This window comes from Triticum urartu, chromosome 7A (assembly GCF_056163025.1).
Source record: "Triticum urartu cultivar PI428250 chromosome 7A, HENAU_Tu73, whole genome shotgun sequence".
In the NCBI taxonomy this organism is placed as follows: domain Eukaryota; kingdom Viridiplantae; phylum Streptophyta; class Magnoliopsida; order Poales; family Poaceae; genus Triticum; species Triticum urartu.
In genome coordinates this window covers 722,854,792-722,871,892 of record NC_141879.1, presented here as the reverse complement: position 1 = coordinate 722,871,892, position 17,101 = coordinate 722,854,792, and the positions used below count along the sequence as shown (strand labels likewise).

General features: G+C 47.4%; 1 pseudogene; it reads left to right on the top strand.

Moving 5' to 3' along the window:
- The first annotated feature begins 11,091 nt into the window (after positions 1–11,091).
- Positions 11,092–12,257, top strand: LOC147962255 (uncharacterized; annotated as a pseudogene).
- The last annotated feature ends 4,844 nt before the right edge of the window (positions 12,258–17,101 follow it).

Genomic DNA, 17,101 nt, shown 5'->3' with positions numbered 1-17,101 from the left:
CGAGGGTCACTGACAGAAGGTCATAAGTTGACATATTTCTTGTAGTGAATGAAATGGCAAAAGAGATAGTCGACAAGTGTGAAGGGTGCCAGTTCTACTCCAACATGTCGCACAAGCCTGCATCAGCCCTGAAGACCATTCCACTCGTCTGGCCCTTCGCTGTTTGGGGACTGGACATGGTTGGCCCATTGAGAACAGGCAGGAGCGGCTTCACACATGTGCTTGTGGCAATCCACAAGTTTACCAAATGGATTGAAGCTAAACCTATCAAGAATCTTGATGCTTGCACTGCTATCAGTTTCGTCAGGGAGTTAACATTCAGATATGGAGTCCCACATGGCATCATCACTGACAATGGGTCAAACTTTGATTCAGAGAAGTTCAGAGCTTTTTGCGCCTCTCAAGGCACACGAGTCGACTATGCATCGGTCGCCCACCCCCAGTCGAATGGACAAGCAGAAAGGGCAAATGGTCTGATTCTCAAAGGACTAAAGCCTCGGCTGATGCGTGATCTCAAGCACGCAGTTGGCGCTTGGGTCGACGAACTTCCGTCAGTTCTGTGGGGATTGAGGACCACCCCGAATCGGTCGACTGGAAGAACTCCATTCTTTCTGGTTTACGGAGCGGAAGCAGTCCTGCCGAGTGATCTACTTCACAATGCACCCCGAGTCGAGCTTTATACCGAAGATGAAGCAGAACAAGCCCGACAAGACGCAGTCGACCTCCTAGAAGAAGAAAGAGAAATGGCTATGATCCAATCGACCATCTATCAGCAAGACTTGCGTCGATTCCATGCCAGAAATGTGAAGAGTTGAGCCTTCCAAGAAGGAGATTTGGTCCTCCGAGTGGATCAACAGAAACCACACAAGCTCACTCCTACTTGGGAAGGCCCCTTCATCGTCACCAGAGTCCTCCACAATGGAGCGTATCACCTTGACAATGTTGATCGTCAGATCAATGAGCCACGAGCTTGGAATGCGGAACTGCTCCGCCCCTTTTACACTTGAATTCTCACTCGGATGAGATGTAATAAGAAAAACTTCTGTAGCTTATTTTTATCAAAGACAAGAGTGTTCCAATTTCTCCTATAATTGCTGTCACTTTTGTTTGCGTATGAAATCCCCCAGTGGGTGACTTAGCAGCGAATCCGTTTCGCCTAAGTTTGTAAAAAAAATCCTACCGAGTGGTGAGCCAGACTCCCACTCGGGGGCTTAGCTGCAGCCCAGCGCTTGCCTAAGTATGTAAAAATCCTATCGAGTGGTGAGCCAGACTCCCACTTGGGGGCTTAGCTGCAGCCCAGTGCTCGCCTAAGTGTTTAAAAATCCTACCGAGTGGAGAGCAAACCTCCCACTCAGGGGCTTAGCTGCAGTCCAGTACTCGCCTAAGTGTTTAAAAATCCTACCGAGTGGAGAGCAAACCTCCCACTCGGGGGCTTAGCTGCAGCCCAGTGCTCGCCTAAGTGTTTAAAAATCCTACCGAGTGGAGAGCAAACCTCCCACTCGGGGGCTTAGCTGCAGTTCAGTACTCGCCTAAATTTGAAGAAATCCTACCGAGTGGAGAGCAAACCTCCCACTCGGGGGCTTAGCTGCAGCCCAGTGCTCGCCTAAGCGTTTAAAAACCCTACCGAGCGGAGAGCAAACCTCCCACTCGGGGGCTTAGCTGCAGTCCAGTACTCGCCTAAGTTTGAAAAATCCTACGGAGTGAGGAGCAAACCTCCCACTCGGGGGCTTAGCTGCAGCCCAGTGCTCGCCTAAGTTTGAAAAATCCTACCGAGTGGAGAGCAAACCTCCCACTCGGGGGCTTAGCTGCAGTCCAGTACTCGCCTAAGTTTGAAAAATCCTTCCGAGTGAGGAGCAAACCTCCCACTCGGGGGCTTAGCTATAGCCCAGTGCTCGCCTAAGTTTGAAAAATCCTACCGAGTGGAGAGCAAACCTCCCACTCGGGGGCTTAGCTGCAGTCCAGTACTCGCCTAAGTTTGAAAAATCCTTCCGAGTGAGGAGCAAACCTCCCACTCGGGGGCTTAGCTGTAGCCCAGTGCTCGCCTAAGTTTGAAAAATCCTACCGAGTGGAGACCAAACCTCCCACTCGGGGGCTTAGCTGCAGTCCAGTACTCGCCTAAGTTTGAAAAATCCTACCGAGTAAGGAGCAAACCTCCCACTCGGGGGCTTAGCTGCAGCCCAGCGCTTGCCTAAGTATGTAAAAATCCTATTGAGTGGAGAGCAAACCTCCCACTCGGGGGCTTAGCTGCAGCCCAGCGCTCGCCTAAGTTTGAAAAAGCCTACCGAGTGGAGAGCAAACCTCCCACTCGGGGGCTTAGCTGCAGTCCAGTACTCGCCTAAGTTTGAAAAATCCTTCCGAGTGAGGAGCAAACCTCCCACTCGGGGGCTTAGCTATAGCCCAGTGCTCGCCTAAGTTTGAAAAATCCTACCGAGTGGAGAGCAAACCTCCCACTCGGGGGCTTAGCTGCAGTCCAGTACTCGCCTAAGTTTGAAAAATCCTTCCGAGTGAGGAGCAAACCTCCCACTCGGGGGCTTAGCTGTAGCCCAGTGCTCGCCTAAGTTTGAAAAATCCTAGTGGAGAGCAAACCTCCCACTCGGGGGCTTAGCTGCAGTCCAGTACTCGCCTAAGTTTGAAAAATCCTACCGAGTAAGGAGCAAACCTCCCACTCGGGGGCTTAGCTACAGCCCAGTGCTCGCCTAAGTTTGAAAAATCCTACCGAGTGGAGAGCAAACCTCCCACTCGGGGGCTTAGCTGCAGCCCAGCGCTCGCCTAAGTATGGAACGCATCCCAATCCGCAAGGACGACGAGGTGGGAAGCGACTGCTACCTTCTCCTTCGGAGCTGCATCACAAATACGAAGTTATTTTGAGTGAAGATCAAGTTCCACTCGACAGATAACCCATGAAGATATTCAACGATAAATCAAGTTCGGATAAGATCCAAAGGTCCCGGACCACAGATCAAAGTACTCGAGCCTCCAGCTCGGCAGAGTTTAACGGTTACAAAATCCGCTCGGCATTCCGAGGCAAATTTAAGGTGAAGCACAGAAGTTTTTATTCCTCAAGCGGAGGACTGGAAGGGGCGACGAACTCATCCAAGTCGATCCCGTCGGCAATACGAGTGGCAGCAGCAATGAAAGTCTCCATGAAGTCTTGAAAGTTGTGCTTCCTGGTATTGGCAACTTGGATGGCGGCCAACTTTTCCTCTCGCGCCTCCTTGAAGTGGACGCGGACCAAAGACAGAGCGACGTCAGCGCCACATCTAGCAGAAGATTTCTTCCATTACGCCACTCAACCTGGGACTTCATTCGGTCGAGTCATCAGGGACTCGAGGTCATTCTGAAGCGTCGTCCTAGGCCAGAGCGACGTGTCGATCCGCGACATCGCAACCTTCAGCCGAGCAAGATAGTCAACAACACTGGCAACACGAGACTCCAGTCGGAGCACGTTCATAGCAGCCTCGTCCTTCATGAGAGAATTGGCGGGGTCCAAGCCTGGCTCCACTCGACTGGTCTCCTCTTCGAAGTTCTGGCAGAATTTTGTAAACACGATTCAAGAATAAGACAGTGGCTCTACACGAGTTTCGTAACTGCAAGACAGTCGGGCTGGAGCAATTACCCTCGAGCATGACGAACAGCTTCTTGGCGAGTCCACCAAGATAAGCCTCCAGATCGTTCCTCTTCCCCGCCAGTTCACTTGCCTTGTCATTCAGAGCTATCTTGTCGTTCTTCAGACAGCTGACCTCTTGATTAGCTGCGTCGAGAGCGGCTTCAGTCTGGAGTTCTCCTTTTCAAGAGTACCGACTGAAGCCAGTTTTTCTTCAGCAAGCTTCGTTTTGTTCAAGGCCTCCTTCTGCGCTTCGGCAAGATCTTGATCCTTCTTCTTCAGAGCTTCCTCCAGCTTATCTACGGAACGTCAAGTGAGATCAACATCAAGAATGGACAAGGAAGAAAAGTCACTCATCAAGAATGGAGAACCTCACCAGCCATACCTTTTGCTTCTTCTCGCGCCTTCTGCAAATTCTCTTGAGCAAGCTTCAAGTCAAGGTTGAGCTGGATTTGTTTATTCTCCAACTCAGTATAGCGAGCCACAAGTTCACAGGATTTCTGCGAAAAATCAGTCGACAGATGTCCAAGATAAGTTGCTTCCGAGTAACCAAGAGACAATGATGGCGTTTCTAAGACTACAGCCGAATCAAAAACATTCGACAGTAGTCTCGGGGACTACACCCAGTGGGTGCACTCAGCGTGCCCCCACTGGTTTGAAAAAAAAATCGACTGCCCGCAGTCGACCGAATACAGTTCCATTCGACATGGCCTGACCAGACCGAGTGAAGAAGTACAACTACAGCAACACAATATAAAGACTACAGTCGACTGCCAGCAGTCCACCATAGTCTCGGGGACTACACCGAGTGGGTGCACTTAGCGTGCCCCCACTCGTCCAAAAATTGACAAACACACCCACTGGGTGTACAGATATAAAGATCTTTGGAAAAGAGATTCTTCAAACAGCATATCCTAACAGAACAAATGGTGAATCGACTGACCTGGACATTGCTCTGAAGAGCTGAACTCACGTCATAAGCTGCTTGGCTGGCTTCCCGAACCACCTTCACCTGCTCCGTCATGATTCCCGACTGGCGTATAGCCTCTTTAGCGGCACCCACTTGGTCCTCAGGCACGTGGTGTGTGGCAAAAAGCGAAGGCGGATTTGCAGTCGACGTCGAGGGCCGCACGCTCGTCAGAGGAACGGCGAAATTCACAGAAGCCCGAGTGGTGTCACCACCATCCCGAGCTATGGCCTCAGGCGCCGGAGTAGATTGTGGGGTCTTGCCAGCCGACGCCCTCCTGTTCCTTCTCACTCTCAGCGGCACTTCGTCGTCGTCATCAGGGAGGTCAATAACATGAGGAGGAGCTATAAGAAAATTTCAATCGACCAGAGTTATAAGAAATCGTCAGTCGACTCAAGGCGGAGCATCAGTGATCATACCAGGGTTGGAGGTAACAGCGTCTTCCATCTCTTGATCATCGTCCTTGGCGGAGATCTCCGAGGTAGCAGCACTGCAAATTTTGAAAGTCAGTCAGCTCGCTCGATGAGTCGACCAAGAGTCTGTCACGATCAACAAAGGAAAGCAAATTCTACTATTACCCAGAAATGGTGGGGACAACCATCTTCATCTTGGGCAGAGCCTTGGGCGGCTTGGACGGCGTCGCGCGTGGGTGCTTGGGAGCTTTTTCAGTCGGCGTTGGAGAAGAGGTCTGAGGGCGCTTCGACGACTGCCCAACAGGAGCAGTCGCCTTACCACGTTCCCGCGCAGGGTTGTGTGTAAGCTTGGATCGCCATTCCGAGCGGGGGGGTTCAACTTCCTCCTCCTCCTCTTCACTGGAGTCGACGTCGTCGTCTCCCTCTCCTTCGCCGTCAGATTCCCACTCTCCTTGTTCGTCTCCACTTTCGCCTCCGCTCGCCTCCCCTTCCACGGCTTGCTCCTGTGCTCCATTGGGTGTCGAGTACATCTCAGTAGTTGCCTGGAGAACAGCAGACAAGACAAAAGTCAATCGACCGATTCAAAGAGAGCAAATAAAGAAAACAAGATCTCAGTCAGAAACACAAGGTCAGACCTGGTCCACTTCGTATGTGTTGTCAAGTGGAGGAATCCTCCTGGCTCCTCGGGGGTTGTCTTTGTTCCCTGTGATGCTCGACAGCCACCCTTCCAGCATCTCGTCAGTGACTTCCTCTGGGTGAATCCGAGTGGTGTCTTCGAGACCCGAGTACAGCCACATCGGGTGGTCACGAGCCTGAAGCGGTTGGATGTGCCTCCGAAGGAAGACCTCCAGCAAGTCCATGTCGGTCACGCCCTCGCGGACAAGCTGAACCACTCGACCAACCAGCACCTTGACCTGCGCCCTTTCCTCCGGCGCCACTTTCAGAGAGGCAGGTTTTTCTGCTCTATTCAGAGAGAAAGGGGGGAGACCAGTCGACTGTCCTGGGGTCACCTGGTCTTTACAGTAAAACCAGGTCGACTGCCAACCACGGATTGACTCGGGAAAAGTGATAGACGGAAAAGAACTTTTTCCCCTCATTTGGATCGCCAGGCCCCCGCACAGCTGGATCACCTGCGTCCGTTCGTCACTCGACTTGGCCTTCTTGACCGACTAGGAGCGATAGGTGAAGATGTGCTTGAAGAGTCCCCAATGGGGGCGGCAACCCAAGAAATTTTCACACAAGGAAACGAAAGCAGCAAGATACGCGATGGAATTGGGAGTGAAGTGATGGAGCTGCGCTCCGAAGAATTTCAAAAAGCTCCGGAAAAAAGGATGAGGAGGCAGAGAAAATCCACGATCGATATGGGTGGCGAGGAGGACGCACTCACCGTCAAGGGGCTGGGGTTCGACTTCTTTCCCCGGGAGACGCGCAGCTTCATGGGGAATGAATCCCCCCTCGACCATATCATCAAAATCGTCCTGCCGAATCACCGATGGCATCCAGTCGCCCTGGATCCAATCCTTGGGCAGAGCAGTCCTTGAGGAAGATCCGCCCCGAGCGGACTTTTTCCCCTTCCCCTGCACCGCCGCCTTCTTCGCGCGCTCCAGAGCCGACGTCTTCTCTTTCACCATCGTCGCCGGCGAAGCTCGAACAGACCTACGGCACTAAGGTGAGAGCGGAGGCGGCGGAGGATCTTGTGAAGGGAAAAGGAAAAGTGAAGGCACACTGTTCGGGAGTCCCCAGCCGGCAGCTTATAAGAGGTCGCATCCGAGTGGCTAACTGGTAGGCCCGGGCAATCCTGTCAAATCCCGCAGCAGACGCGCACGTTATGTGGCGAAAAAGGTGGCGCGGGGATCGAGGAGCTTCCGTCTTATCCCATCCGATTACTGCGGCCGCTCCCGTCCCGCGCGCTTCCCGAAATTCAAATCCCGCAAAATCCGCGGGCTGCAGAACAACTTGTCAAGCAGAAGATCCCTTTCGCACCATCACTCGGAACTTCACAAGTAAAGAAATTCACTCGACAAGAGGCCTAGAATGGATCAAGGCGACTGAAAGAAGTTGATGACGTCATCCGTGACAATTGATCCAAAATAAGGCGCTCATATAGCACAGAGAACCAGCCGGAAGGGTCCCCAACTCCTTCCCACTCAAACCTCGATTCATTCGGGGGCTAATGATGAAGCTATGTACCTAGGGTAGGGGCATGGACCTGTCCTAAGTGCCCTACCCAAGGACGTCCCAAGAAGAAGTCACCTTTCAATCAACTTGGAGGTATCCCACTCGACGGATTCAAGACACTCGACCATGGAGCTATCACTCGACCACGAAGCCAAGCACTCGACTGACAGGAGTTCTAAAGTCACTCTACACGCAAATGGTCGGTCATTAAGTAGCTTTTATGGTCATCATAGCACTTTATTAGGGGCGTTACCAGTAACGCCCAGCCTTAATGTACTTTAAACCCTGCATTACTGAGGGCTGGAGGGGCCTGGCGAACTCTATATAAGCCACCCCCTCCTCAGTATCAAGGGTTCGCACCCCTGTTATTCTTACACACATAATTCAGTCGACCGCCTCCGGGCACCGAGACGTAGGGCTGTTACTTCCTCCGAGAAGGGCCTGAACTCGTAATCCTCGTGTGCTTACAACTTCTCCATAGCTGAGATCTACCCTCTCCATACATACCCCCCTACATCACTGTCAGAGTTAGAACCACGACAGCGGTGGCTCTGCTGCTTGCTGCCGATAAGGCGGTGATGTACAAATGCAGAATACTCAGGTTCTAGGACACCTTGTTTGACAATGAAGGTTTTCATCTCTTCTACCAAAGCTACATCCGACAGATGATAGACTTCATTTGTGGGAGTTCCTAATCTCTATATGAGATAATGGAGAATTTATTGTCGGTTCGGATCTATATTCGTGTACTTAATGTTGTACTAGAGTATAGACATTCTATATACATGAACTTAGCCATAAACAACTATTGAATAAATACAACATGGTGAAGTGCGCGGGGGGGGGGGGGGGGCAATGCCCCCCTTTAGGTATGTATATGTGTTGGGCCCTAGGTCTAGGACTAACCTTGGTTGCGAACTCACAGGCTCGGGCCAACTCTATCGGGGCAAAATATGGGGCCGTTCAAGATGATTGTCTACTCGCGTTGCTCCTTCAGCGGTGTTGTCCTCCCTCGGGGTTGGGGCACTATGAAGATCTCAGACTCAACAAGGTATGTGACTTGTAACTCCTGCAAGGTTAGGGGGTGGGATAGAGATAGGAGAGTGAAAAAATAAGAGCGTGCTGCCGAAGAGTAGCGCTAACATCCTCTCCTCCAAGCTAAAAAACACACCATAAAGTTCTTACAAAATTGGAGTAAAAAATTATCCCACACAACAACCAGATAATCTCCCTCCTTGACCACCTTTAGAGAGGACAACCTTATCAAACCAATTCAGCGATCATCCAAAGCCATGTGATTCATAACATCTCCGTCCCAATCAGCAGGAACAACCATATCATCTCCCTCCACTACTGCCCCATGTTTTGCTGGTAAAGGGAACACTCTCCATCTTTGGCATGAAAAATAGAAAAATGTTGCTCTCTACTTCAAATAGAAGTTCCCGTGGTTCCACTCCTTTGCTATGGATGATAACATTTTAGCTACCCAAGCCCTAGGGCAGGGGGGGTCTTCTCAACCTTTCCACCCCCTATCGTCCCAAGCCTTTGATAAATTCCAAATCTTCTAAGTCATGATTGATGGCTGATGAGGATATGACATTCGGGCACCAGAATTCTTGCCATGTCATCCCTCACATGCCAGCTCAGTCCCTGCCCCCCCCCCCCTAGCCAGAAGACAAGGAGGCGCCGCACCTAGTTAGGCGACAAGGCAAACCTAGCAATGTGGAGTACAGTGTGGTCTAGTCCAACAAGGTTATCTTCTAGAATGGCCTGAACCTGGTTAAACCTTGTATCTCGTCCGCTGATACGTCCCAAACACTTTTCTATTTGTCTCGTGTGTCTTGTGTCTCTTGTTTTGGACTCTAATTTGCATGGTTTGAATGAAACTAACCCGGTCTGACGACGTTTTCAGCAAAATTGCCATGGTATTATTTTTATGTAGAAATAAAAGTTCTCGGTTTGTGCTGAAAATTTACGGAGAATATTTTCATAATATATTAAAAATTATTGGCGAAGCGACCTACTGGAGGGGGGGCCCACCAGGGAGCCACGAGCTCAGGGGGCGCGCCCTATGAGCTCGTGGATCACACAGACCTCCGTTGACCCTAATTTCAACTTCATAGTACTGTATCGCGGAGAAAAAAATCGAAGAAAAAGTTTCATCACGTTTTATGACACGGAGCCGCCACCACCTCCCGTTCTTCATCGGGAGGGCTGATCTATAGTCCGTTTGGGGCTCCGGAGAGGGGGATTCGTTGCCGTTGTTGTCATCAACCCTTCTTCATAAAAAATTACATGATGTTCACCATCAGGAGTGAGTAATTACTTCGTAGGCTTGTTGTACGGTGATGGACTTGGATGAGATTTGTCATGTAATCGAGTCAATTTTCTTAGGGCTGATCCCTAGTAGTCAGCTAAATAGTCAGCTTGGTAGTGCACGTACATGTCCAAAATTGAAAAAAGAAAAAAGGAAAAAGAAAAAGAGTTAGTTGGGTGCACGTATCGAAACGTACCACGGCAGAATGTATACTACAAAATGCCATGATCCATACAATAAAATTTCCATGATGCATAGACTTAATTTGCCATGGTCCCATGCAAAAGAAATTTGCCATGTTGCAAAAAGGAAGAAAGAATGGTTATGGTGCATATAGTTAAATTTGCCATGATCATAACCAAAATCATATTAAAATTTGCATATATTTGACATGGCAAAAAAAGTAAAATCAGCCATGTTAATAAAGGTCAAAAAAATAGTAAATCTTGCCATGGCAATAAAAGGTAAAAAATTACCATGGGAATTTAGGTAAAATTTCCATGTTAATTAAAGGTAAATTAGCCATGGCAAATAAAAATTAAAACTTGCCATGGCAATAAAAAATAAAAATTTCCATGGGAATTTACGTAAATTTTCCATGTTAATTAAAGGTAAATTAGCCATGGCAAATAAAAAGTAAAACTTGCCATGGCAATAAAAAATAAAAATTGCAATGGGAATTTACATAAATTTTCCATGGCAAATTCACTAAAAAAAATTGCCATGGTAAGAAAAGTTTGACATCGTCTAGAAAAAAGATGGTTGCCATGGCAAGAAAAGTTTGACATCGGCTTGAAAAAAGAAACTTGAAAGTTGCCATGCTTTCTGTCTTCCGTTCGAGGGAATGTCCGTAGGCGGTTCGCTGGAACGTCATCTACTTTTCGGGGGCTCCAAGTATAATCTACACCAACTTGTCTACTTCCGCTACAACTCGGAGTTGGTAACAATCGAATCCAAACCGTTGCATCTTCATAGTGTTCCTGATTGATCATAGAGCGAACTTTTTTGTTTTCTACGTTTCGCAACCCACACTACATTGGTCATCGCTCCCTCTATGTGTGGAGATGGACTATGGGGAAGCCATCTCCTTGGTGAACCTAGCAACCTCGAACATGTCGCGGTACTCATCACGCGTCCAGACTATTCGTGAACTTATTCAGGAAAGAGGTGTATCTATTGTTAAGTTCAATCGTGAAGCCAATTCAGCGAGTCACGACTTAGCGCAGCAAATGAAAACAATAGTCCGGCTTAGAATTTTTCCTTCGGAAATTGCCGATGCCATGAACAGGGATTGTATTCTATTTCTAACTAATATATTCGCTCTTTCCCGCAAAAAAATATGTGTCTTTACAACAGAGAGATTGTATGTGATTTTTTTTATTACAAAGCAAATAGAGAAGTTTGCTTCGTTTTTTTTATGAGTTGAGGGAGGCGTCATCAAACTGAGAGGACGAGCAGAAGGGGAAACGCTGGTACGTCTTCCTTGAGCAGAGACGGGAAATCGAAAGCCCAAAACGACAATCCCATCCTTTCCGGAAAAAATTTATATAAGACCAGATCTTATAATTAGCATGTGAGATCCATCCTGATAGATGACACGTGGCATTCATAAATGGCGTCCCCGGCGCCGCCCTGCAGCCCCGACTCCCCGCCGAAAGTGAAGGCGCAGGCAACCCTCCCGGACCACTTGACGGAGGAGATCCACGGCCGCCGACCTCGCCCACGCTTCCATGGCCGGCCCCTCCCTCCGTCGCATCATCGCCGACCATACCTTCCTCCGTCGCCTCTCCTGGGCATACTCTTGGACCCCTTCCTCCCAGCCCAGCCACCCCACCCCTCCGCCGCCGCCGCCCAAACACTCGCCGGCACCGACTTCTCCTGCTCCTTCCTCCCCTCCCGCGAGCAGCCTTGGACTCTTCGCGACTTCCGCGACAGCCGCGCCCTCCTCTCCGTCCCCCCGACGGCCGCACCCTGGCGAGGGACGTGGACGTGTGCGACCCGCTGCACCGGCGCTACCTGCTGCTACCTCCCGTACCCCAGGACCTGTCCGATCTGGTCTATCACTGCCAGCTCTTTCTTGCTCCTGCCGCCACAGACGACGCTGCTGACATCGCTGCAGACGCTTCCATGAGATTCAGAATCATATGCTTGGCCAAATACCAGACCCAGCTGGTCCTCTTGGTCTTCTCCTCATCAGGCCCTCTTTCCCAACAATGGCACACCACCGTCTTTGATGGTTGGAGCGCTCTGATTGCAAAAACTAGCGAAGGCGATGATATGCGACCCGCCACTGCGTTCGGAAAGCGCTACTACGTGCATGGATGCTTCTGCTGGGCGATACTTGGGATCAACAAGTTGCTCATGCTCGACATTGGTACCATGGAGTTCTCCGTCAAGCTCCCGCCTAGTCCGTGGTATAATTCCCAGGTGGCCTTTGTGGAGGCAAGGGATGGGAGGCTTGGGATGCTCATTCTCAGCAACAATGGCCTCTTGTACACCATTTTGGTTGGCATTGGGGATGACCCAAAGCAGTGGCAAATGGGGCCTGTTGTCACATTGCGCCACGATTGCTGCTATTACTTCATTGGTGCAGCTGGGGGATACTTACTCCTACAAGAGTATCCAGACAACCCATATGAAATGCCAGGCACGGACTGTTTTTCACTGAATCTCTAGACTATGCAGCTTGAGCGGTTCTGTCGGAAGGAGTTCATGATGCCATTGCAGGGTCATCTGTATGTGGGTTTCCCACCATCCTTGTCTCCACCAACTATTTGAAGGGGTAAGTAAGCTTGCTCTTATTTTTTGCTTGTATTGTCCATGCCATATATTGGATCGATACTGCAATATGAAGCAAGTATTAGCTAGTATAGCATCCAAAGTTGCTAGGTGATGAGCTTTAAATTAAAATCCATGTGTTTCCGATGTCATGCTGACACTTATGCCCAGTGAAATTTCTGTCCTTGAACTGCAACTACAAGGTTATTTAACTTGATTAGAGAAGTTTGAAGGGTACGTTTGTGTTTTCCTCTAGTATAGAATGTATGTGGGACAAACAAACTTAGTGATAAACGTTTGTGTCTATTCAGTATCTGAAACTAAATGTTTTGGTTTCATCTAAGTAACAAGAGAGGTTGGTTTCTCATCACATCACGCGCTATTATTGCAGGGCTTAATCCGCTGCGTATGGGACTTATTTTGTGTCTGGCTGGCTGCTGGTTGATCATTGCAAGGAAGGATGACACATACATCCAGTAATGTTTGGCCTGTTGACTTGAGTCTCGCACCCGATCCTTTTGATGGCATACATGCATGCATGTTGGTTGATGTGACGCCCCCGATTCAATCGTACACTAATCATTCACGCAAACGTGTACGATTAAGATCAGGAACTCATGAGAAGATATCACAACACAACTCTAAAAACATAAATAAGTCATACAAGCATCATAATACGAGCCAGGGGCCTCGAGGGCTCGAATACAAGTGCTCGATCATAGACGAGTCAGCGGAAGCACCAATATCTGAGTACAGACATAACTTAAACAAGTTGCCATAAGATGGCTAGCACAAACTGGGATACAGACCGAAAGAGGCGCAAGCCTCCTGCCTGTGATCCTCCTAAACTACTCATGGTCGTCGTCAGCGGCCTGCACGTAGTAGTAGGCACCTCCGGTGTAGTAGGAGTAGTCGTCGACTGGCTCCTGGGCTCCAGCATCTGGTTGCGCCAACCGAGAAGAATGGAAAGGGGAAAAAGAGGGAGAAAAGCAACCGTGAGTACTCATCCAAAGTACTCGCAAGCAAGGATCTATACTACATATGCATGGGTATCTGTGTAAAGGGCAATATCGGTAGACTGAACGGCAGAATGCCAGAATAAGAGGGGGTAGCTAGTCATGTCGAAGACTACCACTAGTGCAGAACCGGGCAATAGCACCGGTTCGAAAGGCCCTTTAGTGCCGGTTCCGTAACCGGCACTAAAGTGTGGGCACTAAAGCCCCCCCCCCCCTTTAGTACCGGTTCAGCACGAACCGGTGCTAAAGGGAAACCACATGGCACGAGCCAGCTCCGGGGGCCGGGAGCCCTTTAGTACCAGTTGGTAACACCAACCGGTACTAAATGTTTGTGGGTTTTTATTTTATTTTGTATTTTTCAATTAAATTTGTGTTATCAATTTAATTTAGGATTGTTTTACGTTATAATGAGTTGTAGTCGTCATCATCATCATCATCATCATCGCATATTAATAAATAAATAAACTCTAGCTAGCTAAAAATCATTGTAGTCGTCTAATTACCACTATTTAATCATCATAGTCATTCCCGCTAGCCATCTAATCATCACCAACACTGGCTAGCTTAAAGATGAAACATTCACTTTGTAACAAAAGCAAAGATATCGTCGAGTTCAACATAATCATCACCAACATCGAAGTTCAGGACACGGACATGAGACAAGTACTAACTAAGAGCATGAACTAGCTACTCCTGCTGCTCCCTCTCAGGTAGAATAGCATAGAACATGTATAGCTCTCCTAATTCATCATACTGGAGCATGCAGATGAATCTGTCTCCTAATCTTGGGTTGCGCTTCTCCTTGCTGCCCCTAGTACTTCTCTGCGATCGTTAACAATTTTGCTTCAATCTTTCACTATGAAGCATTCTTCGCTTTCAGAAATACTGAATGCACTCATGTGCAATGTATGAAATCTTGGTCGTAAGCTAACCATTGACATGCGACCTTTTGTCTCGATCCACCGAGGCACAACTGTCATCGGAAGTCCCTGTTGAAGAACATCGTATAGAAAGTTTAGCTTCAAAAATAATGTATGCAAAAGATGCACTAATTAAGGACAAATAGTTAAAATCTTGCCATCTTTCAATTATAGATGTGACCGTAGTTCAATACGATCACCATTGGTCGCACGTTTTGAGTACTAACATTTCTAAGTTCAGGAAAAAAATTTGTCTTGACAGTATTAAGATCCTCAAGCCATGAAACATAATGACTTATCTCCTCGCAGTTTACTTGAGCCCCGGGGCAGTAGTAGGTCTTGTCTACCAAGCGCCGGACATGATTGCTTGAACCGAAATAAGCTGGCAATACAAATTAGTTGTCAACTATTTTTGAATAAAATGTATCAAAGACATAAACATATGCATGCATGGTTGAGAAAAACTCACATAATGGTAGAACTGGAGGCGTTTGCACATCGACCCAGATGTCTATATTACCTTCAATATCATCTTCCGGACGAATATCAAAGGTGATAACCATATCAGGCTCAAATGCATAAGCCTTGCATAGTGCTTGCCAAGTTTTGCATTCAAAATGGGTGTATGTGTCTCCATTATATAATTTGACGTTGAAAGTATACCCATGCTCCGTCTTCAAGTAAACTCTCTTTACCTCCATATCATCTATAGCACTAAAACCTATCTTATCCAAGACAAAAATTCTTGCATGGCAGGGGAAGCGCTAGTAGAATAGTGAAAATTTAAAATTATAAGTTGAAGCAAATGAAGCATAAGTTTTGCATTCAAATAATAATTGCCAAAGTGACTTACTGTATCAAGTTCGAATGTCTCATCCAGCTTGATGCTGAAGCGCCTACCATCAACAAGGAAATTTCTGTTGCACAGGCCGCGCTGGTCTTCACAGTGTTCGCACATAATGAAATCTTTTTCGTCGTCAGATGACATTTCCTATGTTCATATACGTCAAACATTAAACACCTAACATTTGACATTAATATATCTAACTATATTCATCTCTAACAATTGACATTACTATATATTTAACTTTTCTATCTAATTCATCTAACATTCGACACTAATCTAACATTTATATAAACTCAAAATATATAAAAAATTAAATAAACATAAAAACGCATTAACAAATAATATTTTACTTAGATCATCAAATCTCAGATACCTAAATTTTCTTACTAAAAATAAACTAGTTATATTAATTATTGAACTAGGTCAAATCTCATATACCTAAATAAACTAGTTCGACAATTTTCTTACTAAAAATAAACTAGTTATATTAATTATTGAACTAGTTCAAATCTCATATACCTAAATAAACTAGTTCGACAATTTTCTTACTAAAAATAAACTAATTATATTAATTATTTCAACTAGTTCAAATCTCTAGTTCGACAATTTTTTATCTAGCTAGCTAATTCATCTAACATTCGACATTAATCTAACATTCGATCATCTAATTAACTTTTCTAAAAAACAGAAAATAAGTAAAAAAAATGTGTGTGTGTGTATGTGTGTGTACGTATATATATGTGGTGTGTATGTACGTATGTGTGTGTATGTATGTGATTGGTGTGTGTGTGTGTGTGTGTACGGGGCGGGGGCGCCGGCATACGGGGCGGGGGCGCCGGCGTACGGGCCGGCCGCCGGCCGGGTGCGACGAGACGATGTACGGACGGCGGCGCGGCGGGTACGGTACGCAAGGAGAGCGAGATACGTACGTATACGGGACCGCGGCGTGGGACGACGACGGACGGCGGCGCGTGGCGTTCGGGGCGGCGGCGGGGATGACGACGACGACGACGGGCGACGGGCAGCGACGACGGGAGCGGCGCGCGAGAGGTTGAGACGAGAAAGACGTGGGGAGATCTAACTGAATTTTCGTAAGTGTTGTATATATAGGAGAGGCCTTTAGTACCGATTGGAGCCACCAACCGGTACTAAAGGCCAACTTTGGCCAGGCCAAGAGGCGGGAAGAACAGGCCTTTAGTACCGGTTGGTGGCTCTAACCGGTACTAAAGGGAGTACCGGTTGGTGGCTCCGACCGGTACTAAAGGTCACCCTTTAGTACCGGTTGGAGCCACCAACCGGTACTAAAGGCCTCGCGCTGCCTACACAAAGTTTGGTCCCACCTCGCCGGGCGAAGAGCAGCCGCACTGGTTTATAAACCCAGCCGCGGCTGTCCTTTCGAACTCCTCTATAAGCAGGCTTGTCGGCCTAAACTCTGCGCGCTGCCCTGTGAGTCTGCTGGGCCATTAAGGCCTGTAATTGCACGCGCGTGGCCTAGCAGGCCCACAGGGCAGCGCCCCAATTTTTTTATAGTCTTTTTCTTTTCTGCTTTATTTTCTTCTATTTATTTCTGCGTAGTTTTTTGTATAGTTTTTTCTTTTCTGTTATATTTTTTTTCTATTTATTTGTGAGTAGTTTTATTCATCTAGTTTGCCAAAATTCAACATTTTCAGAGTTCATTTTGTAGTGATTTTCAATTTCACGGTCATTTTGTGAACGATTGAAAAATAGCAAATATAATTTTTTTTTGCTTTATTTTTTCTTCTATTTATTTCTGAGTAGTTTTTTCTTTTCTGCTATATTTATTTTCTTCTATTTATTTCTGAGTAGTTTTTTATATAGTTTTTTTCTTTTCTGCTATTTTTTCTTTTCTGCTATTTTTTCTTTTCTGCAAAACTTGATGGTCAAAGTCTGGAGTTATAACCAAAGTTTAAAAAAAAGAAATGCCGACGTGCAATTAGTTTTTGCCATAACAGACGAAGTCCAGAGTTGTAATAAGTTATTAAAAATAAAAAAGAGATGCAATGCTCGTTAATTTGCTTCAAGCCTTTCGGAATAGTGTAA